General features: G+C 50.8%; 1 protein-coding gene and 1 long non-coding RNA gene across 26 annotated transcripts in view; one reads left to right on the top strand and one right to left on the bottom strand.

Annotated features, from left to right (window-relative positions):
• The window catches only part of Col13a1 (collagen, type XIII, alpha 1), a 140,973-nt gene that overhangs the window by 21,626 nt on the left and 94,660 nt on the right, over positions 1 to 24,687 (top strand). The gene's annotated exons all lie outside the window — the stretch shown is intronic.
• Gm51766 lies at positions 13,445 to 16,520 on the bottom strand. The gene is made up of 3 exons (XR_003948880.1): positions 16,394 to 16,520; positions 15,356 to 15,492; positions 13,445 to 14,108 (listed from the first exon to the last, which is right to left on the bottom strand). It is a non-coding gene; the product is annotated as a predicted gene, 51766 (long non-coding RNA).

The raw sequence follows: 24,687 nt of genomic DNA, 5'->3' as shown, positions 1-24,687 counted from the left end.
CAAAACAGAACTCATGGTCAAAAGAGGAAGGTGGATTGAGCATTCTAGATTCTTGCAAGACCTCAAATGGGTCAGTAAAGCCCTCCCTGTCCTGTACCTGTATCTGAGTCCTTCATTTTAGGTCATTGTCATGGGGTCAGAGTTATAAATCTCTCCATGGCTCTTGATTATATATTGTAATTGTAAAATATATAAACACAAAGGATTACACACCTCTCTCCTAGTAGCACTTAATATTGTCCCTGTATACAGTAGGTGCTCAATGGATGTTAATAAACTGGTGGTTAGATTCTTCCTCATAGTCCACCCACCATCAATATACTGCACGTGTTGCCCTGCACCTCCAGTCTTGCCTGTCCTGAAATTCCCTCTGTTGGTCACAGCAAATAAAGACTTTCTTTCTGCCTACAGTGGCTGACAGATCCTGCATCTCCAAACCCACGCCTGCCCCCTTTGGCTTTTTTGGTTAAGAGAATCCAAAGCTGGAGTCCTGTGGTGGGTGTGCTCTTCCCTGTGGCAGCCCTGAGTTCCTGAGCAGCATCCAGAAGGCTCGGGACTCACAATCAAGGGCAGAAAACCTGCCTCCTTCCCTTCCTACACTGACCTCGCCAGCATCCTCCTGAGATCCTCCCTGCCTCAAAATAGCTCTCGCCTAGCATCCTGCCACAGACACTGTTTGCCAGGGCAGTGATGGGCTCACAGGCTCAGGGCAGGATGCCAGAGGTCAAGCCTCAGGGAGGAGGACCAGAAGCTGAGAAATGGGTGTGGGCCCTTGGCAAATCACACTGGGTAGCGGGGAGGATCCTGAGAACAGATATACGTTACCGTGGGATTTCCTAGACCACTTGAAGCCAGTACAAAGACCAGGGAAATTCATACATTCTCTGTCCCTGTTCTTACTAACAAATGAGGAACGGGACAATATAGCCTCCGCTGGCAAGGAAATAGGTCCTTCAGGAGTGTTGTTGGAGTGTCGACGTGCTGGGGCTGGGTGCGGCTGGAGACAGGAGTGTGACTGTGGGACCCATCTCTTCTGCCTAAGACAGGTCTCAGCGGACTGGGAGGCTGAGGCTGTGAATATCAGTCTGGAAGGTTTGGGCAGCAACAGTGGGAATGCCGGGTGATGTAATCCACGTCAGCCCCAGCTCGCAGGCGCATGCTTAGAAGAGGGTTGGAAGGGGAGAGGAAAAGGTTCTTTGGCCAGGCCAGTGGATGGGGCCACAGCCACCACCGTGCACGCGCGGTTCAGACATTCTGTGAGGAGCACTATGAAGTACCCAAGAGCCCCGAGAGGCCTGGAACACAAGGCAAATGTCACCTAGGAGGTGACCTTCACAGTTTTACCATACAGAACAAACGAAGCAAGATAGAGGGTACACGCAGTAAGACTACAGGTTCCTCTGCCGCCATGACCAAAGTTTAAGTAAAAGGAGTTCTAGGGTAAATATCTTTTACTGAGTCTGTCACAGGAGTGTGGTGCAGGGCAGGGAGGTGGCTCAGCTGCCTGTGCCCTGTAACTTCTTCTCTGACGTCTGGCAGGTTCTTAGGCTTTCACCAGCAAAAAAGGAGAGGGGATGAGCAGGGAGTGGATGGTCAGAACTTGAGGAAGAGCCAAACTCCAGTCCTGTTCACCTACCTCTGGCAAGACTGTAGTAATTAATAGGATGGCACAGAAAGCCAGCCAGACTTGTGCTGGCCAGTTTATGGACAGACAAACCTTTTAAACATCATAGTACATACCTGTAATAATGTCAGTACTGGAGAGATACAAGTAGGAGCATCAGGGGTTCAAGGTAGGCCTCAGCTAAATGGCAAGTTCAAGACCAGTCCCCATCTCAAAAAGGCAATAAGTAAGTCTGTATTTCCATGAAGGTTGGAGAAACAACATTGAAACCCCACCAACAGATCACAGGATGTCATGTTTGTTCTGGGTATGCCCAGAACAAAAGATTCGAGGAAAGAGGAGATGGGTACATCTGGAGTTGACCAGCAGTTTAAGGAACTTGGAGCCCTGAGTGGTAACAGGAAACAGGTGGGCAGGGATCCTGGTGGAATGAGATGTCAGAACTGCAGAGAGCCAGGCTTTGTCAGATACTGTGTATGTTGGGAGTGATTGACCCCCAGGCTTTGTCAGATTCCGTGTATGTTGGGAGTTATTGACAGCCAGACATTGTCAGATACTGTGTATGTTGGGAGTGATTGACAGCCAGGCTTTGTCAGATACTGTGTATGTTGGGAGTGATTGACAGCTTGTTACTCACTTTCCTCCTCTGATGGGACAGAAGCAGCTTACGGTTCAGGATGACACAGCTCCTCGGGGTGGGGGAAGCATGGCAGCTGAAGAGGTTTGGTGGCAGCAGGAATGGGAGTGGCTACCTGTTCACATGGCATTAGCCAAAACACAGAGAGATCAGAAATATCCAAGTGGGCTATAATTCCCAAGGCCCACTACCTACTAAATCACTTCTTTTAGATAGGTCCACCTCCTAAAGGTTCTACAACCTTGCCCAAGCATCATCGTCTGCTGGGGACCAAGTGTTCTAACACTGGGCACATGTCATATCCATACTAGAGTAACTGGTAATGACTACCTGGAGCCCAGTGCTGGGTCATCTTGCATCCAGAGTAGCAGAACATGTGGTAATCACCTAATAATGTCTGCTGAGCAAAAGGTGTGGAAATCGCTTAATAATGTCTGCTATGGTTGCAGAAATGGTGAGCAGCTGGATCTCACACTCAGGCTGTGCTTCCCCACAGAGCATGAATGTAGCATCAGGGAAGGTTTAGGGAGGAAGGATGTGGTCCAGTCCAATGTGTACTTCAGAACAATGAGTTGTTGTGCTGTGGATGAAGCCTCCAAGGCAGGAACAGCCCCTTCCAGCACCAATACTTGTGATCCTAGGAATAGGACTTTTGTTTTCTCATGACCCCTTATTCGTGCCTGGCTCAGAACAGTGCCTCCCTACACCCTCAATCCTCAGCCTTGGTTATTTTCCATGGGTGGTGACAGCTGCTGCCACACATCCTAAACCTTTTCTTTGGCCAGCCCTGCCCTATTTTTCCCAACAGGCAACATGGGTAGAGCCAGTGGCCAGGGCTTTCGTCTCAGCTAGGTTCCTGTCACTACCTCTAAGTGGCAGCAGAGCAAATCCAAAGCCAAGGGCCCTTGCTTTGAGGCCCTTATTTCAGTTTTAGCTTAACCAAGAAATGGGAGACTCGAGACCAGGGGGTCCCTTGGCACGATTGCAAAAGAGGATTATTGTGGAGTGTATTGTAGGTTATACCAGAGAGATCATTCCAACTAGAGGGTTGCTGTCTTCCAGAAGCTCCAAAACTCGGTTGAACCTGCAAATAACTGCCAGGTTACTTCTGAGTCATCTTAGGCCATAAAGCAATTCCCCATGCTCAGCTAGTATGGAACACTATATTACACACTTGCTGATGCCATTGATAGTCAAACTTGCCCTGCTTCTGCCACAGCCCAAAGGTCATGGTTCCCCTGTGCTCACAACCCGGTGCCACGCCTACTTTCTCTCTCTAGCCTGAGCTCTGCCAGCCTCCCGCTGTTCTTCTGTTCTATCAGTAAACCTGGGCCAGAACTGCTGGACCCTGCATCTCTCCTGCATCACCCGCCCTGCCTGCCCCCTTCTGCTTCTGTTCTCATCTTCTCCCTGCTGAGCTCTTCAGTCTTCCCATCCTGCAGTGTCACCCCTCCGGCACCTTCCATCTATTACCTCCCACCTCAGCCATGTCCCCACTCCTGCTATGTGATCATATTGAGTACCTGGTACATGCTCAGTGTGTAATCCATGCGTCTCTAATACGAATCAAGTCACAAACAGACTCAGGCTCACACCTGCTGTGGTTTCTCGTAGGCTGTAGTCACTGGCTCCTTTGCTATCTGACATGGGTGCTATAGATGCTTGAGAGCAATCTCAACATGGGCATGATAAAGTGGGAGCCCCTTTGGTGGGTTCCCAGCCCGGGAGATGCTCTGCCAGTCAATTGTGCTGGCAGCCTCCTCAGCACTTCACGGCCATGCCTCATAGGCCTCTCTTCTACTGGGGATACACAGCTCCAGCCAGCATCTTCCCCCACATCAGACCTCCCCAAAATTCTGCAGGTTACCCAGTACCTAAGCAGGTTTTAAAAACTGTATGTGTGTGCATGCACACCCACATGCACACATACATGCACAGGAATGCACATGCCATGATGTGGAAGTCACAGGACAATTTGCAGAGATCAGTTCTCTCCTTCCACCACGTGGGTCTCGGGGTTCCAGACTTGGGTCAACTTGAGCCATCTTACTGGGTATAGGAGGGCTCTTAGAGTCCATCTTTCCCTCACATCTCATCAGTCACAAGTGTCACTGAAGGGTGGCCTGGTGACCCAGGGCTAGAACTCTGTAGCCCTGGCACTCAGCAGGGTGGGATTGCTGCAAATTGGAGACCATCCCAGGCTGATGGTGAGTTCCAAGCTACTGAGTGACAGTACCTCAAAGAAAAGAGAACTGTTGGTTCCACTGTTGATCTTTCCCTATCCATAAGCACTGTTTTGTCCAGACTGCCACTGTGTGCCACCTCCACCACTTCACACAGAAGCCAGGTGGTGTTTTTAAAGTTAACGCACAGCTCTCGCTAACCCAGCACTTCAGCATCCCACGTGACCCTTAGGATAGAGACAAAAATCCGCAGTACCCTTTACCCTTATCCTTCATGTATTCAAAGCAGGCCCTCTGGGGACATTTGTATTGCTGGAGCCCTGGCCACCTGGACCAGGGATGCTGGGCCTCAAAGATGACCAGCCCAGAAAGCAAGTGCAAAGTTAAGATGTTTCTTTGTCAGTCCCAGCCCTTTGGGCCGAGGAGGCTGGGGTTTTAGTGCGGAAAGGGCTCTGTACTACAGAAGCCCTTGAGCAGCATCTCCTGCCCCGCTCATAGAAAGGCAGGCCAGCGCGGGAGAGCCCCAGCAGCCCACAGCCGTCGAGTGGCCAGATGCTGCCTAGCTGCAAGAGTGCAGTGTCTGCTCTTTCCTCCCCTGCTCTTGGCCTGTTTTAGGGCCCCTGGGGGAATCCTCTGAGGCTCATTTCTTCGCCATTTCCTCCTGAAAGCCTTTCCAGATTCCCAAAACGATGCTGATAGTGTGTTTCTCCTCGATCAGTTCTGATAACGTCCACCCCGGTGGTCGAAGAGATTTGTAAGGAAATAAAAATGAGGAACTAGAAAGTTCCAGGGGTGGGGTGGGAGGGATGCAGAAAGCTTGCTCCAGACCCCGAAGGCCTCAGGTAGATTTTTGTCTCTGGACCTTGGTGCGCACGTGTGTGCATTTATGAAGAATGGATGATGGTGAACCCTAACTTGTCAGCATTTGGTGGATGGAAGGCTTCCCTGGCAGAGTAGCTCCCCCCCCCCCCCCCCCAGATACAGCCTGGAGAAGTACGCATGCTTATGACAATTGCTCTCCATCAAGTCACTGCAGAGAAAAATGTGCATGAATGGGAGAGGAAAGGCTGGCTAGGCAGCACTGGGACTGCAGCAAGGTAAAGGACAGGAGAGAGGGCAGCTATGATGTGACAGGAGAGTGTCCGGAGATGTCACAGAGCATTACAGTATAACATTGGCATCAAAAAGCTGCCATCTACAGGGAGCATGAGTCGGCTGGACCTAGATCTGATCCATTCCAGGGATGGATCTATGATACGATAGAAAATCAATGGCAGGAGGAGGATTTACAATACTAGGTATTTATATAAAGTCAGAAACTGCACAGTGTGCATAGGTATATGTCATAAATGCTTAAATATTTCACATAACCCAATGTTGTGACTTAACACCTGGAATCCTAGGGAGTGGAAGGCTGAAGCAGGGGGATTACAAATTAGGACCTTCTGGGTCACAGAGTGATTTTAAAGCTGGCCTATACAATTTGGGGAGACCCAGTTTCAAAACACAAAATAATACATAACTAAATGTCTGTTATGATAAGCGAGGCAGGGGTGGGGGGCATGGTGGAGGCCGAAGACCCCAGGTACTCAGTGCTTAGATGACTATTTAGCTGGGTGCTATAGATGCCAGAGCTGTTACCTAAGCTTGTAACAACTTGATTGAAATGTAACTGATCTAAGTATTTTCTCTATTTAAATTGTACATTTTGACAGTTTTTTAGTATGATTGCAGAGTTGTGTCTTTATCCTTGCAACCAATTTTAGGACATTATTATCACCACAAAAAGAAACCTTTTTGCTCAGTTCCCGTCATTTCCCTCCCCTCCCTCAGCCCTCACCTGAGCCTCCTTCTTCCCACTGTGGATTTGATGTAACATTTTCAAGGTTTAGCCATGTTGTAGCCAGTGTCAGAACTTCCCTGAAATGATTTTTAAGCCTCTTTGACTAGCTGAAGTATTTCAAGATAAAACATTTATTAACCATGGGGTTGACTAGAGAATATTACTAGATTAGTGGATATTATTAATAAATACTCCCTTGGGATCCTCTAACAGGCATGATGTGTGTCCATTTTGGGGCCTGAGTTCTGTTTCCACCTTGTGCTGGTGACAACACCAGGGGACAAATCCAGCCTGGGTTCAGCAGACGCCCCTCACCCCCAACATGGGCTCCCTTCTGCCCTGCCCATCTTCTGCTGCTCAGAATTGCTACCTCTGAGATACCTTCCGTATTCAGTATTACCCGTCAGGATTCCACAAGTGTGTGTCACACATTTACCTGCCGGAAGCTACCTTAGACCCTGCAGTGTGGGGGCAGAAATTATGGCCAGTGCAGCGTGAGTTCTCTCCTGCTACCCACTCACCCAAACCCACACAACAGGAGTGCATGGCTGGACTTCGCCTGGCTATGAACTCTTGTACTCCTGGTGCCTCTACCTCCTGGCTTGCTTATTGTGCCTTTCAGCAGTGCTTTGAGCCCACGTGAGCAGACAGACAGCCAGTCTTCCAGCACAGCGTGGACCTTGCTGTCTGTGAGCATCAGTCTCCATCATCATGAGACGAAGATGCTGAGACCTCCCTGTAGCCCAGAATGCAGTAGTTAGTGAATGCAAGGGCCTGCTTGAATGTCTCTGGCCAGCGCATCATACAGGAGGATGTACTACTGTCTATAGAAGGTTACTTACCTGGCAGTGGCAATGGGTAGCAATGGGGAGTGTGGGCTCGTACCTCCAACACCCTGCATTCCAATCTCTTAGTCCTGGGGCTATGAGTGAATTATCTCCAGACCTCATGAAAAAGGGAGATCGTGACAGCATAGGACTTTGGGGTTGCCGAGGTCAACATGGAGCCTGACACATACTGGACTCTAAATGATTGTTGGTTTCAACAATGGTGGCAGTGTCGATGATGATGATGGTGATAATGATGACCGTCGTGATGGTAAGGATGATGGTGACAGGAGTGCAGAGAAGCTTCTGGTGACACGGAGCCACAAGGAGAGCATACGGCCTTTGTCCAGTGAGGCAAGGTTACCTTTATCACAGAATTAAGTGGGAAAATAGGGCCAAGGCTGCCCAGGTGGCTGCCAGCTCACTCCTTTCTCCCTCTCTGCACCTTTGGAGGCCAGATCATTTAGATGACACGATCAGAGAGCTAAAGCATGTGAGATGCCTGCTGCTCTCGGGGATAGGATGACGGCATTTGCCGTGGCGTGAGGAGCCCTTGTTGGAGTCTCAGTTCCATGAGGACTCTCAATCCTGGAAAATCTATTTCCTCTCTGAGCTTCCATCTTTTACAAATTAATCTGCTCTGACAGCTCCTGACCAGCTGTGCTGTGCACATGGGAAGTGTCAGGGAGAGGAGACTCGGCTACATCTCAGCTATTAGTAGAAAGCAGACTGTAGGTTGCTATGGGAAACGAAGAAAGGATCTGTGCTAGTGAGTAAGGGCGCCAGTTGGCCCCTCCATTGGAATTCACTGATGCTAACTGGCTAGGCTCAGGGCTTTGAGGTCCTAGCTTGTGAAGAAAGACACCCCCTTCCTTTACCCTCCAGTTACAACATGACAGCATGTTACTCAGAGGCCATCTCCCTACCCTTCTTCCTGAAGCCCCACTGTGCACACAGAGGCCATGGGCCAAGTTCCTGACAGCAGTTTGTTAGGATGGCTGTGATGGTATTTTTGTTGAAACTCCTTTGTCTTGGATCGTCTGAGAGTCACAGGGGACAGTTGGACAGCTCACTGTGGGTAGACTCCCAGGTGACTCTCCTTGTTTGTTGAATTCCTACGTGAACAGAAAAGCCATTTTGCCCCACAACTGAGGAAGGGCCTGCACCCGTCAGGATTCCACAAGTGTGTGTCACACATTTACCTGCCGGAAGCTGCCTTAGACCCTGCAGTGTGAGGGCAGAAATTATGGCCAGTGCAGAGTGAGTTCTCTCCTGCTACCCACTCACCCAAACCCACCAGGACACAACAGGAGTGCATGGCTGGACTCCGCCTGGCTTTGAACTCTTGGAGCTCTAAGCTGCCTGTGAGCAGCAATGCCAAATTATCCAGGCCTGCCTGTGCATAGAGTGGATCCAGGAGATGCTTGATGCTTCCTGGTGGCAGGCACTCAGACAGTCCTTCTTGTGCTCAACAGGGTTCAGAATGTACTAATCAGAGGCAGAGGTATGCCTTTTTAAGTGTGTATAGGTGTTTTGCCTGTACATCTGCCTATCATGTGTGTGATGGTTTGTATATGCTTGGCCCAAGGAGTGGCAGGTGTGTCACTGTGGGTGTGGGCTTTAAGACCCTCATCCGAGCTGCCTGGAAGCCAGTCTTCCATTAGCAGCGTTCAGATGAAGATGTAGAACTCTCAGCTCTGCCTGCACCATGCCTGCCTGCATGCTGCCATGCTTCCTGCCTTGATGATAATGGACTGAACCTCTGAACCTGTAAGCCAGCCCCGATGAAATGTTGTTCTTTATGAGAGTTGTCTTGGTCATGGTGTTTGTTCACAGCAGTAAAACCCTAAGGCAATGTGCATGCCTGCCTGCTGCCCCCAGAGGGGAGAAGGTGGCCCTGAATGCCCTGGAACTGGAGTTAAAGCTGTCTGTGAGCTGCCATATGAGTGCCGGGAATCAAACCTAGCTTAACTGCTAAGCCGTCTCTCCAGCCCCAAGAATGATTATTCTTGTAAGGGGATCAGGAAAAGTTTCAAGGAAGAGGCAACAGTTAAAGCAAGCCTTGAAAGACAGGAAAGATTGCAGTAATGTGGGCCTGAGGGTGCCGCATAGTGGTAGAGTATGTGGCCTGGGACCACACAGATACCTTGGATGTTGGAAGAGCTAGGCTGTGGAGGGAATTGAACAGCATCTTGGGAAATGACCATCATTTGGTGGGCAGTGGGATCCAGAGGAAGTCTCTGAGAAGGGATGAGACATGGCCCAGTTTTGAGTATAGAAAAAAGCAAGAATGAGAAGCAGTAAGAGTAGCCAGCACGAGGCTATGAAAGAAGATGGGCCTGGTGGTACATGCTGGGAATCTGAGTGCTTGGGAGGCAGAGGCAGGCAGGGTAACAGGAGCCATCTGTTGCATAGGGCACTTGGGGCCAGCCTCAGCTACATATGATTGTTTCAAAACAAAACGGGACACCGAAGGTCCCACCAGAAGAAGATTTGGCATATGGGAGAGATGACAAGATGGTGAAGGGATACTTCAGAGAGAGAAATGGCAGGTGTTGATCACTTGTTAGGTGTGGGCAAGGAAACCCAGCTAGCCATGGTTCTCGTGGTATATATTTAACTATGCTACCACTTCCTACCTCTTGCTTTAAACACACAATTGATTCTATTCCAGTTCATCACCCCCGCGATGTAGGCTATGTTTAACCCATTGCAAAGCTGAAAAAACTGAGGCCCAGCTTAACATGTTATGAGATGACGGAAATGCATGGGTAAACTCGGAACCAGGCTGAGGCCACAATGCAACATGATGGCAACTTTGCCCTCCGGGGAAGGGAAATAGAATAGGGGAGCCCAGAGAGGAAGGATATGGGGCTGGATTTGGAGCAAGCTAGAGGTGGGGGCTGAGGGATGCAGCAAGCATGGGTGGGAATGCTGGGGGCCTGGAAGGGCTGGTCATGGGGGTGGGGGAGGTGAGAGGTCAGCCCTGATGCCATGGCCTCCCACAAGCCACCAGCTGGCTGGCTCCCAGCTTCACTGCTCAGTTGGGGAGACGGATAGGGTACATCTTATGAGGCGCTGGCTGAAGATACTGAGGCTGGAGTTCCAGGAGAGAAAAAAGGTCCAAAGCAGAGGTTCCTGTCAGCTGAGGACCTGCAGCCACACTCACTGTGGGCTTCATTACTCATTTACATTCATGAAGCCGTTCACGAGAAGGGGTACAGAGCCTTGTCTGTCCTCAGGAGCTATGGCACTCACACCAGGTTGCAGAAGCAAGCATCTCCCGCTATGATTCATTGGAGAGCACCTTACTGGTCATGGCCTGCTCTGTCCCTAAGGGGTCCCCAAGAAAGGTTCTCACAGTGACACTAAAGGAAATCTCTATGGGTCCAGGGCCGTCCTATGCTCATGGCATTACAAGGGACCACAAGGCAGAGCGCATCTAGTACATTGGCATAGCACCCAGCTTTTCCCATGAGTTTCTCTCATTGTCCCCACTTCCAGTCATAGCCCCCACTGACCTCTCACTCAGCTGCTCCCACCTCCTTCAACCATCCCGGGATCCTCATGGCCTCTGCTGGTGGCCAGTGTGCACCTTGCCAGCTCATTGCACCTTCCTATCTTTCTGAGGTCGTGACTCATACTAGAATCTTTGTCTCCACAAGGACCACCTTAAACCCCAGTTGGGAGGGAGGAAAGTCTAGTCTAGCACAGACTGTAGCATGCTCAGTGGGTATAAGCAGATGCCAGCTCCCTCCCTACACAGTATGTGTGTTAGCACAATGTGGCTTGGCTCACGGTAACAGCATCGGGGAGGGAAGCAGAAGGCAGGACCTGGATGTCCTGGAGGCAGCGTGTATGAGCAAACCACTTGTGTGTATCAGAGTTGCACCCTGATATGGAAGAGGCCTTGTAGCTGCACATCCTGGTGGTGTTCCAGAGAACTGTGTCCTTTCTGGTTAACTGAAGCTTCATTGGTCCTTTCTGGTTAATTGAGGCTTCGGTGGTCCAGGGAACTATGTCCTTTCTGGTTAACTGAAGCTTCGGTGGTCCTTTCTGGTTAATTGATGCTTCACTGCTTGGTACCCAGCAACAACACCTCACCCCAGCCTTTCATTTCTTCACCACCAAACTAGAATAAGAACAAGAGGACTGACTTTGGGAGATCCACTAAACTCTAGAACAGTATTTGATCTCAACATTCCTAAGGCAGTGACCCTTTAATACAGTCCCTCATGTCATGGTGACCCCCGACCATAAAATTATTTTCATTGCTACTTCATAACTGCAATTTTGCTACTTTTATGAATTGTAATGTAAGCATCTATGTTTTCTGATGGCCTTAGATGACCCCTCTGAAAGAGTCATTCAACTCTTAAGGGGTCACAACCTACATGTAAGTCACTGCTCTAGAGGAATCCAGTTCCCAGCCTTGTCCCACTCAATGTTAACTTGCCTGTTCCTCCCCCAGCTTGGTGGGGGGAACATTGGGGGCTCCCCAAACTGCACATTAGGAAAGGGGAGATGACAGAATAATGTTGCCTTCATTCCGGCTCCAAATAGCCCCTCTGGTAGATATGAAGGAGGGACATCCCCCCACCCAAGTCCCACAGGGGCCCACAGAGCACAGACCTCTTCACAGATGTGGACTCCCGACTGTGAACATCAGATGGGCATCAGAGGTCATCTCAGGCAGGACAGAACCATGACAAGGCCTTTCTGCAGAGGACATCTTACAGGAAGCCCCAAATGTGTGGCAGGAACAGGTCAGAGCAGAGACCCATGGTTAGGATGGGCTTAGGAGCTCCCTGCAAGCATCCGTGGACAGCTCCAGAGTGCAGGGAGTATAATAGAGAGAACACAGATGCCATCCACATTTGCATTTGACAGGAAATGGTGGCCAAGTAGGGGAAGGGACTTCCTTCCACCCAGTGGCCAGACAGGGACAGAAGTGTGTGTTAATCTGACCAGGCTTTCCACCAAGTCTTGGCCCAGAAATGGCCAGAGACACTGAGAGTTTCCTAGAGTCAGGGGTTGGATGGAAAAGATGGAGATAGTTTGGTAGCTGGGGTCAGCCACAGGTCCCGGATGGTTCCTAGGGCCAACCCAGGCTATTGGTTCCAGGCCCCTCTGTTCCTTGGATGTCTGTTGTTCCTGATGGGCACCACCTTGGGTAAAGACACTACCACATCCCAGAAGTAAGTTGGCCTCCGAAGCTACCACCTACCCAGCAGCTATTTCTAGGAGTGAAGTCCTGGCCAACCATCTCTCCTGCTACTGTTCCCCCAGTCCCCTGTCCCATCTGCTAGGGTCCAGGGAGCAAAGCAGGTCCCTGGATAGATACCATTTGGCCTTGACTCTGATCCCCCTCTTCCCTCCACTCCCACCCCTGTGGGTGGGCCTGAGGTGGTAGGGGTATGTGTCTATAGAAAGACTCGGAGAGCAAATGAAGTCATTAGACATCTGGGGAGAGACCCAGGGGCGCAAGTGTGTGTGTGTGTGTGTGTGTGTGTGTGAAGAAAACAAAGGTATCCTTACACATGTACTGTTTACTGTGTGGGCTTTTCTTTTCTTTTTTCTTTTTTTCCAAGACAGAGTCTCTCGCTAAGACTTGAGGCTCCCCGACTATGCTAGTGGGCTGGGGAGTCACCACACCCAGCTTTTCACATGGGTACCGATGATCAGATGCAGGACCTTGTGCTTGCATGGCAAGTATACATTACCCACTGAGCCTCTGGAACCAGATTTTATTCTAAGGCAGCTCAGGCTGGGGCCACTTTTTGCCCATCTCTGTAGTCATCTCTGTAGACTTCCGGGGGGTGGGGTGTGGTGGGGTGAGGCTGGGTGTTACTCAGAGCATCTGCCAGCCTTCAAACATCCCTGGGATGTGATGAGTCACTTTCTTGGGCTTGGAAAACTTAGGTTCTCCTGGTCCTTCTCTATCCAGCCAGTGCAGAGAACTGAGGCCCCGGGAGTTGGTTTCCCCTTCACCCATAGTGTCCTGGTCAGGGAGGTACCTTCCCCTTTCCTGGCCATCCAAGAGGCTCCTCCTTAATGTCTCAGGGTCCTTTAGAACCAACAGGATCTACAGCTTCCTGCCTTTCCCATCACACCCTGTCAGAGCTAGACAGGTCTGGATAGGATCTGGTAGGAACTTAAACCCAGGCAAGAAATGAGGGGCTTTATCAAGATTGTCTTACTGTGGATAAGTAAGGTAATCTCAGCTTTCTCATCTGTAAAATGGGGGTAGGAAGCCAGCCTGAAACATGGACGAGGCCTGAGAAATGGCACTTGGCTCTTTTGAACCCCAGCTCACTCTTCTACCTTACTCCTGCCTTTCTTTCTGTGCCTCTGACAATACCTTGGCTCTGGGGACTGGCCTTCCAGAACATTCCATTTAGGCAGGAGATCCTCTTAGCTGCCAGTTGGTTGTAGTAAAGACAGGCTATGTGCAGAGCCTGCTGACCACAGAACAGGGTGTTCACATGGATGGGACCTTAGTAAAGGCTTCAGGTCCACACTGTGAGACATGGCTAAGCCTAGCTCTCATCAGCACTATGTGACCCTTGTTCCTGGCAGCTGGCTCTCATATTTGTAAAATGGGGGCTCTGTCAGCCTCAGCCAGTAGCTTTGAGAGGCAAGGGAGTTCACAAGGGTTAAGCACCTTTGAAAGATCTAAAATGGATTGCGGCAAATGGGCCAGCTGTTATTTACAGGGTGACGGACAAGACCTGACCCGTGCCTAATAGAAACCCGTCCCAACTGGGCCTCTGAGCAGTGTCCACCGGAAATGTCTCGCCAATTATATCCTGTAGTCTGTGCGTGGCAGCTGGGGTGTTTTGAGAGTTCTGGCCACAGCAGCAGCCCTGGAGCAGGTGACACTTGATTTAGTCACTGGGCAAAAATCTGTCGACACCTGCCACGAGGAGACCGGGCACCAGGGTCCCAAGCACCAACTCCATGACACATCTTTCCCTGTTGGAGCCACCAAAATCTAGCAGGAGAGACAGACAGAATAAGCAGGAAAGAAGGGGGTGGGGTGGGGCTGGGAATAGAGCGCTGATGGCAGAATGCTTGCCGTCCATACGTGGAGTTCTGGCTTTGGATCCCAGCCCTACATAGACAGACTGTGGCAGTACATGCTTATAATTCCAGCACTTGGGAGGCGGAGGCAAGAGAGTCAGAAATTCAAGGTCATCCTCAGCTGCATAACAACTTTGAAAATCAGCCTAGGCTATATGAGTTTTTTTTCTGGAGCCGGGGGTGGGAGGACTAAATGGAAGGGGAGAGGGAGGGAGTGGGAGGGGCTGAGGAAAATATCACTGACTATCTGGGGAAATATCAGCCAAGGAGATTCCTTTTAAGGTGTTCATCTCTTCCAGCCCTAGCTTTGTTGGACTACAGTTGGCTGATAAACATTGTATATATTTAAGTTTGCAGCTGGATCAAAGCGGAAACTCTAGCAGGGTAGGGGCTTGGAGCATAGTGCTATTCATGTTGGACAGTGTTCAGGGAGATTCACAAGAAGGGGACATTTGAACTGACAAGTAGGCCTGTTACCCCAAGAGTTAGCAGATGGTCTTAGGCTGTGAGAAGTGTCTAGGGGGGGAGGGGGAGTGTGACGTGCAGTAAGCCACTGTGAAGGTCAAATATGTCTGATAACTAAATCCAAGCATGGGATCTGGGAGCCTTGGGTCAGCAGAAACAGCTCAGGTAAAAACCTTGAGGTAGGAATTAGTTTTGTGTGTCTGGAGTATCTGAAGAAGAAAAGAAAGGTTTGGGGGGATGACTAATGGAGATGAGAGAGTCTAGGGGCCCACAGAGATGACAGGGCCAGCCCTGCCATGGCCAGTGGGACTGTGATTCTGTGGAGTTTGGAAATTTCTCCTTCCGAGAACCAGGAAAGCCCTGTAAGGTTTTAAGAGGGGACAAGGGAAACGGGGACACCCACAGACTCGGATTCTGATTCTTGTTCCTTTAACATGGGCGACGTGGACAACAAGCAGAGTGGAGAGAAAAGCCCTTGGGTGGGAGATGAGGGAGACGGGAGAAGTACGGTGATCGCCTTGGGTGGTTTCAAGTGGCATTGGCAGGCTTTGAAGACCGCTCGCTTCGCAGTGAAACAGGAAAATAGACAGATTGGAGCCTTCGGAGCTGTACCCTCGAGTGGGTGGGGTTTAAGTGGGGATGGGGGCACTAGGGGGTGGGGCATGAGGGGGCGTGGCTAAGAAACTCTCTCACCTGTAGGAGCAGGTTTCCAGGTGGGGATACAACTGGACCCTGCTTGGATATGAAGGTAGAGGACCAGCCTACAGTGAAGCAGTGGCGTGGTGACTTCCAGGTCTGACAGGCTGCATCCCCTACTGTGGAGTCCTTTGCTAGAGGAAGAAGTCAGTGGCAGAACACTTTGGTTCACTTCCAGGTCATCAGCACATGCTGGCGTAGGTGGGTAAGATCAGGCCAGGGAGAAGGTGCCGGCTGCTTGTCTGCAGTCCCAGAGGCATTCGTTATGTGGAGGGCTGGAGGGGCTGCTGGAGCCGGCTGGCCTGAGATCCCCTTCCCATCCTGGCAGAGAGCAGGCTGCCCTTCCTCCTTCAGCCAACCCCTAGATACTAGGATGACACCCCCTTTGAAACTTGAGCGAGGTGAGTTGGGGACAAACTGGAGGAAGTTTTGCTTCTCACGGGTGTCTCTGGACCTCAAGAGACCCCCAGGGTGGACATGGCTAGGAGCATCATGCAGTGCCTACAAGACCTGGGTAAGGGGAACAGATTGAGGGACCCTGGAGTGGCCCTGAGAGGAAAGCTGGGATTTCTGTGACCTTTCAGTTGACGTCAAGGAGGAAAATCAGTCTCTTGGGGCCTCTGTTGGCAGTGAGGAGGGAACCTTCATATCCGAATCCAGCCTGGGCTCCCAGACCCTAGGCGCCAGAGCTGGAAGGGGCCCAGACTGCCCCGGGAAGCATTCTCTTCCATCGTCCCCTCTGGTGTTTGTACCCACTCCCCTGCCTTTGCCTGTAAACTCTGTTTACCCTTCCAATTGAATCTTAGTTGAAATATCTTGGGCTGTGGCTCCTACCTCTCAGTCCAGAGCCACTTCCCCAGCTTTAGATCACGTGCCACTCACTGTTAAAAACTCGCAGAGTGTCCCTGAGCACAGCCTTACCCAGCTGTGCCGAGGTAGCATGCTGCCTGCTAGACAGTGACAGACAGTACCAAGACTTCTCTAGCACCTAAGCCTCTCCGAGTTCAAGGTTATCAGGCCCAGAAAATGGCTTACCTTTGACCCAATCCCAGTGACATCTTTTCTTTCATTCACTTGAGCATTCAACACCCATCACCTAGTACCTTTGACCTGGTGCTTGGGACCTCTAGAGGACAGGACACAATCTTTTCCCTCTCAGGACTTAGCTTAGTAAGGGGGGAGTCCTCTATCTATGGCACCAGCGAATGTGACATCACAGAGGTGACAAGCACCATGAGACAACATGTGGGCTGTCACAAGAAGCTAAGAAGGAAAAACAAGCAAACAACACACACACACACACACAACCTCAGAGCAAGATCCAGGAAGGCTTCTCTGAGGAAGTGACCCTTGATTTGAGATGGAACAGGAGTTGTCCAGGCAAAGGGAGAGGAAAAAGAATGTTCAAAGATCCCGAGGCTGGAAAGGGGGAAGTGAAAAGTGGGGATCAGAAAGTGGCTTAGTGGCTGGAGCAGAGAAGTTATAGTGCCATTAGATAAAACTTGGAAAGTGGGCCATGTGAAACTTTGTTCTAAGAATAATGGGGAGCCACTGAGGGATACTAATCAGGGCCATGACCTGACTACATTGGTGTGACTGTTGAGAATAGTTTCTGTTCAGTGCAGGAACCAGACCCCAAGCCATCCAATGCTTAGCCTCTGTAGGGTGCTGGCGCCCTGTATCTGTTACACTGGATCTCTGCCCCTGAAGGATCTATCCATCCCCAAGTGCTGATCTGCCCATGGTCATGGAACATTCTGACCTGAATATCCTACACGCACACACTCACACACGCACGAACTGGAAGATAGATGCAGAATTTGAATGCTGTTCTGATCTGCTTCATGGGTCGACAACCTCTCTCTACTCCGCAGGCTGTGGGTGTCCAAACAAACCCCAGAACTCATTGCATAATACCCCCAGCATTCAGGGACCTCCCCTTTGGAAGCAGAGAGCTAGCCTCCCCACCATGTTTGCCGGGCCCTGCTGCATGGGGTGAGACAGGGTACACAGATGGGCCTTGCTAGGACTCCATGGCAGAAGTGATGGCAGAAAAGTATGCCTCAGATCCATGTGGATGGAACCTGGTGCCAGGACCCAGCCAAATTAAATCCTTGTAGCAACGCAGTGAGCCAACTGTTGATGGTCTCCTGCAGCTAAGCCCAGGATCTTGGGGAGAAACAGGGGCACCTTGGAAGATGACATCTCCTTTAGCCCCCACTGTCACAGCAGAATGAGAGTCTACAGGGGTTCAAAGAACCAGGGCCTTCCCACCGATCGTGTGGTTAGAGTGTTTGACTGTCTGCTCACACTCTATGAAGATGACTAGGCAATTCATTCCCTACCTGCTCCATCTATCATCTCTAGGTGAGAAAGGAAGCTGGCGCTTGAGGTGTAGATCAAAACCAGACACGCTTAGACTTGTGACTTTCTAGTTTCTTGATGCACTGAGTCTTCATCTGCATCGAAAGATCCCTTAGCGATGACTACCATCAACTATACCCACGTGTGGCTATTTTATTGATTTTGAGACAGAGTCTCATTATGTAGCCCAGGCTGATCTTGAACTCAAGCTCCTCCTGCCTCAGTCTCCCTAACTCTGGAATTATGGGTATGTGTCCCCCATTAATGAAACCATCAAGAGTCACACTGGATGTGTGTGGAGAAGCACACCCACAGCCTCATGTCAGGTTTCCCACAAAGGCTTGGCAGCTCACCACGTGTCCAGGTGTAAGTGTGTTGAGGCTCCGCTCTCAGCCTCTCTGTACAGCGTCTGGTATCCAGTGGGAGATACGCATGGTTTCCCCCATGGATGCCCCAGATTCCCAGGGTTCCTCTTTTAGAGGATGCCATGCAGGCCAGGCTTCAGGCTCTGTCTGCTGGCCCTGGGATGACTTCTATAGTTTGTGGTTCACAGAAGACGTCATGAATGACGGTCAGCTCTAGGCTGGAAGGATGTGCTGTTTGCAGAAGCAGCTTTTGGTCCCTCTGAGCTATCACACACTTCCTGTCGCTGGGTCCTCACACTCCCAGCATTTGGAGCTCAGGATAACACCCCTGATTTCCACCACTTCCCCCGGCCCACTCAGTCAATCCCCATAGACCCAGTGTCCCGGGTTCCAATGTCCTAACTCACTGTGACACTCATCTCTGTTCTTCAGGACTAACATAACTCCAATTCAAGGAGTGCTGCCTCCATCCCCACCTCAATAGGTTAAATCCCTCACCTTGTAGGTCTAGCTCATAGTAGGTCTTCAGTGTATAGTATGCAATTCTGGTGAGGTGACCAGCCCTTGAGCCTGGGGACATGTCCTATTCAAAGCTTAGCAACCTGACTATGAGAAACATATCTCCCTCCCAAGACCATCAGAGATTTGAACTATGAGATGGGGCAAGATGGTGATCCTCACAGGCCAGGGGAGAAGAGGACATGGGGTGAGAGAGAGGGTCCTGTGTCTCCTTGGTAAGACCACATGCTTCTGTGGGACTTAATTCCCTTTGTGTCACATCTTCCAGGGGACCCCTGAGGCCTCTGCTTATGCTGATTTTTCCTGAGTTGAGATTTCTGGGTATCTGTGACAGCCAGGCCACACCCCACTGGCTTCCAGGTCCTCTGCAGGATACCCCACAGTTGTCTGTATTTCTTTCTAAACCATTCTACTCCCTGGAGATCAGCTCTCTGGGACTTCCTCGCGACTCCCTCCTCGGGTGTCTTCGAGGCCTCTGTATCTCTCACCGGAGCCTGAAGTCTTAGGGTTTCCAGGACATGATTCGCTCTTATCCCCTCTTCTTAGTGAATCTATTGCTCCTTCCTCAACCAGGGACTCCTACTTCTCCATGTAGATCAGTATTTTTCAGTGGCTTGTGAAATCAATTTGATGACTTGTGATCAGCATTTATATATATATATATAAAGATCCCGGGGAAACAGCAGCACTGTCCCTGTGAATAGGGAATCCCTGTCAAATCCCTGTCTAGCGGGAGAGAGATGAGAACAGAGACACACACTATATATATATATATATATATATATATATATATATATATATATATATTACTAGAATGAAGAAAAGTGAAGTCTCAAATCTTGGGTGCGTCGAGTGTAGGAAGGCCATGTCACTCTTCCCTGGGAATGTGTCCCAGCTGGATGTTCTTATGCTGATAGTCAACCTCCGGAAATTCATAGACTTAAGAGTCACAGTCTCCTTGATCTGTGTTTGGAGCTTATTTCCCTTCCTTGCATTCTGGATCTAGGGGGTCTAGTTGTCCACCCCTCCCCCCAACCCCATCAGGATGGCCACAAAGGGTACAATTACTAGGTTGCAGAGAAAATATGTTGTGTAGTCCTCTTGAACTAGCCCCTTGTATGTCCCCAGTCTCAGGATGGTCAGACATCATTTGCCCTAGCTAGCCTGGCATCTCCAGAACCATCCTAAATCTTCCTGCCTCTTTCTCTGCCTCCACCCCCACCACCCTCTGCCCACCATGTTCTCCCTTGCCCCTTGCACTGAAGCCCCTGCTTTCCTCTACTCACCTCCCCACTAACACTTCCCACCCTCACCCACTCCATCCATTCCTTCCACCTTGTCGATGCTCTAGCATCCCCACTGGGCAAATCAGACATGTTTTCCCTACTGCACCGATGCCAGTCATGCAAGCCTGTTCTCCCTGTGTTGGACACTGAGGAACTTCTAAGCTCTCCCATTGCCCAGCCTGCCACCCACCTCCTCCTGCCTCCTCCCAAGGAAGCCGCAATCACCTTCAGGTTCCTGACACCACACTTGCTCTTAAATCACGGCCCACCCGCTGCTCTTAAAGCTATAGGTGCATAGATTCCAGGTTGGCCCTCTGCACTCTACGCCTGGACCTTGAACCCCTGCATTCAGCCAGTTATTAAGAGCTTTCTGCTCTGCTCGTTGAGTTCTAAAAGCTGCTGCGGCTGTGTGCATGCCATTTGAGTGTGTCTCTGTTCTCATCTCTCTCCCGCTAGACAGGGATTTGACAGGGATTCCCTATTCACAGGGACAGTGCTGCTGTTTCCCCGAGCCCCAGGGTAGGATGAATGAACCATCCCTGGACCTGATCCGGCTCCCATTTCCCCACTCCTTTCAGCCCTTGACGGAAATAACCTTGCGGGACGCATGGCTCTTGGCACGGTGCGTGGTCTCTCTAGGTAGTTGTATAGGTCGCTCAGGATCAGAGAGAGACCTCAATGAAGAGCTTACCCAGTCCCGGAGGACAGGGAGCCCAGTGGCTCCAACCCTGGAGCCAGAATGAGGAGGGGGGTTGGGGACAGCGTCCCAGTCCCTAATCAACAGGAAGGGCCTCCAGGATCACTTTTCAGCCAGCTGCTCGGACAGAACCTGAGCTGGGGATAGGGCATGGGGGAGGGGCGGAGACACAGGCCGACGGGGCGGCGGGTGCTGGGACCTACAGCCGCAGGCCAGCCACACTTACACACCTTACTTGTTGCTCGCCCAATGCCTAGGGAGGCTTGCCGAGGGAGTGAGCTTGACTGGTCCGATGGCCAGTCCCCATGTCCCCCTCCCCCAGCTCTCTCTCCCCTTCTGCTCTCTCCACACTCAGGGACATCCAATCCTTCCTTTGATGGATAGCCAAGAAAAGACTTCTTCCACATCCTAAATTTGTTAGCACCCGCTAATCGTCTTAACCTTCCTCCCTCCTGCGCTCCCAACTGGTGCCTCCTTAAAGAGGCAGGGAGCTTTTCGAATTCTCAGTAGGAGTCCCTGGAGAGGCCTCAGCACCCCACCCCCCAGGGAGGGAGCCAGGCGCAGAATTTTTCCTCAGGAGGTTCCTCTGTGTAGTGTCCTGGTGGACCCGAATGTGAAGGCACTGGGGCGGGCGTGGGGGGGGGGCGTGGTTAGAGGCTGCAGAAACTTCTTGGCTGTTCAGAGCTGTTTTACCCTCTGTCATTCTTAGGTGGGGCCAACCCAGGGTGCGTGGGTAATGCTGAAGGTGGCCTGACCCAGGGAGTCCATGCAAAGAAATTCTCCAGCTCTGATACTCCTTCTAACCCTTGCCTTTCCCCCAGTGCCCTTGTCTCCAGGATCTGTGCCTTCCTCTCCTTCCCCCTCCTCCTCCCTTCCTCTCCTTCATCCTCCTTCTCCTCCTTTCTCCTATCCTCTCTATCATCCCCGTCCTCTTCTCCCTCCTCCTTCTCCTCTCCCCCTCCCCCTCCTCACCATCTACTGAACCCCTTAGCCTTAAAGTTTTCAAGGCATGTGCGTAGGCTTAGGCAGGACCCCAATTCCCCCAAAACCCTTAGAGAAAGGAAGTCTTGGACCCGTTGCACCAAGGAGAAAACCAAGGCCCAGAAGGGTGGAGAACTTGTCTGTGTATGTAAGTTCAGCCCTAAGAGCCAGGCCCAGACCTGCTGCTCTGCACCATTGATCTTTTCTCCAAAACAGCTCACGATTCTGTCACTAGCTGTAGTCTGTTAAATGATGTCTCCTTGAAAGCATCATGTTCGGGATACAGATACATGGCAGCCCCACCTCCACCCCAACAAGGTTGTGTTTCCTTCCTTCCACTTTTCTTCCCCCGTGCATGCACCCCCCCCCCCTCTCACCCCTCTCCTGTTCTTTCTCTCCTCCCTCCTCCTGGGCAAGGATGCTCTGTGGCCTCCAGCCCTTGTCCTGGCCCTAAGCCTCCCAATAAATAACAGGTCTCTGTTGAGGCCTGGGCTCTGCAGGATCTCAGCTTGGGAGACAGGCATTTGCAGGCTCAAGCATCAGGGACCCTGGGAGGTGGGACCCAGCCCCTCCTGGGTAGCAGGAAAGGAAGCTCTACTCACTGCCCATTTCCTCTTTCCATCTGTGACTGATAAAAACATGGCAGGCAAAAAACCCCAGAGTTCAAGAGCTTCTCAACACCAGGTCTCTAAGGGAGGCTGGGACTGACTTCAGGGAGGAAGTAGAGTTCCCAACCAGGGCTGCTCTTTCTTGAGAGGGCTGGACCCCTAGCCTAGAGGAGCTTGGGACCCTGTGTGCTTGGAATATGGGCAGGAAGTAACCCTTTTACCCCCAGGTCCGCCCTTGCTTCTCTTTCAGCAGTGCCTGGGCACCTATGTCTGACCAGAGGGTCTCTTGGTCGTCTGCTCAGGGACTGGAGTCAGCAAAGCAAAGCAGACACTGGAAGATTCTGGGGAAGAAAGCGAGGTACAGCCAGAGATTTCCTTCAAGTGGGGGTGTCGTGGAGGTAGTGCGGCCAAGGTTGCTGATAGATAAATAAAGCCGGAGGCTTGAAACAAGTCACACTCATTCTGCTTCAGACAGCCTGGACCCCCCAAAGTTGTCCTCTGACCACCACATTCAGGCACTCACGCATACACACAAATACATAAGTCAGTGGAATTTTTTAAAACAATGGCTTAAACTCACAACTGTCTATACACTATAGCACTCACAGGGATAAGATTTCTGACCCTAAGCCAATGAAGTCATACCCAAGCCAAGCTTCTCTTTTGGCCCGTTAGCAATGAGCAGAGTGCTGTCCCCTGGAATCCCCTGCTTACCTCTCCCAAGGTGCCCCAGTCTCCAGCCTGGTCTTTAGGAAGCCTCAGGATGCCACTTCTGTCACTCCATGTCACCCTATTACTCTCCCCCATCATGGATGCCTGTATTTAAAGATTAGCTAAGTACTCTCCTGCCCTGTCTTTGGGGAAGGCTGTGGTTTTCTTCTCTTAATAGCAAGATTCCATTTTTATTTATTTTTATGACATGAAAAGGACATTTTCTCCTCCTCCTCTCCTTCTTCCTCCTCCTCCCCCTCCTCCTCCTCTTCCTCCTCCTTCTTCTTTCTTCTTCTTCCTTCCTTCCTCCTCCTCCTCCTCCTCCTTCTTCTTCTCCTTCGCCTTCTTCTTCCTCCTCTTCCTCCTCCTTCTTCTTCTTTTGATCTTGACACAGTCCTCCCCCCCCCCAAAATCTGTTCAGCATTCTGACCCTAGTAGCCAAGAAAGCCCTCTTTCTTCAGAAGCCAACTTCTGTTGTGACAAGGATGATGTCACCTGTAGTCTTTCCACAAAGCCACAACCTGTCACCACGGAGGTTGGCTACAGCAATTCCCGAGGGACCCCATCCGCTGGAATGTCAATGCTCCAGACAGACTTACAGGCTCCGTGCTCTGGGTGAACTGCCTGGCTGATTTTAGCTTCCTGTCAACATGAGTTTTACCCCCAGTGCCTGCTGGGACAGCAGTGCTCCCACAACCAGCTCCTGGGTGAGGTCAGAGGTCAGGAAAGTAGGTGGGTTGGCGCTCCTTGATGACTTACCACTCTCCCCCTCAGCTGGAAAGGTGGTAATTATGACATACATTAGCATCTGCTGGTAGTCAGTAGCTGGGCTACAACTGGGATGGGCTCAGTGCAATGAGGCAAAGGAAGGCTGTTCCATTGGACCGTGGCTACTGAAAGGCTGTCTACCTTCCCTAGAGTGTTTGCCCACATACAGTGCCCTGGATTTGATCCCTAGCACTTCGTAAAGTGGAGATCATGATACATGCCATTAATCCCAGCATTCAGGAGGTAGAAGCTGGACAATGAGAAGTTCAAGGTCATCCTTCCACACAAAGCAAGTTGAAGACCAACCTAGCCTACATGATAGATACCCTGGCTCAAGAACAACAATAAGATACCAACCTTTCTTATATTTTTGGTTGTGAGCCTAGTCTTTAACGGCTGAGCCATCTCTCCAGCCCGATACCTTTCTTTAAGCAGATCTACGATAATCCATGAGTTCTGAGCCTGGAGCTCCATGGGAGCTCTGACTGTGCAACCTAAGGTAGTGCCTACCATAATCAGCAATGTCTGAGTCAACAAGCCCTGAGTTCCAATCTCAGTGCCATATAAGAGTTTCGATTAGTCTTGCTCTGTCTCCAGTGGGACGGGTGGGAATATGGCTACATCTCCTAAGGACCTCACGGGAGACTTAGGAATACATGTGCAGCCTGCCCAGCACAGGAGTACCACCCCATGAATGCATTCTTTACTCCATGGAGCAGGTCAAACCCGGGGCCTTTGGAGTCTCTCTGGTAGTGAGAAGGAAGGAAGGTGTCTTTGGGAAACTCTGCCTGTCAAGCCAGGGCCAGACTTGACTTGATGTGACTTATGTTTGCTGACTCCTGAACTGTCACCCACTGTTAAGAGGACTGGGCTCTGATCTCCTTGATGCTGGAATCCTGGCTGCCTGCTGTCTGTGATGCCTTTTTGAAGGGAGGGAGGAAAGTAGGTAGGTCTAGGCGAGTAGAGAAGCTAAGTGACCTCAGCTGGTATTGTGTGACAAAAATCTTTTCCCTGGGGAGATGGAACACAC

This window comes from Mus musculus, chromosome 10, assembly GCF_000001635.26.
Source record: "Mus musculus strain C57BL/6J chromosome 10, GRCm38.p6 C57BL/6J".
NCBI classification, from domain to species: domain Eukaryota; kingdom Metazoa; phylum Chordata; class Mammalia; order Rodentia; family Muridae; genus Mus; species Mus musculus.
Note: the sequence above shows the minus strand (reverse complement) of the source record. Positions and strands in the feature narration are given on the sequence as shown.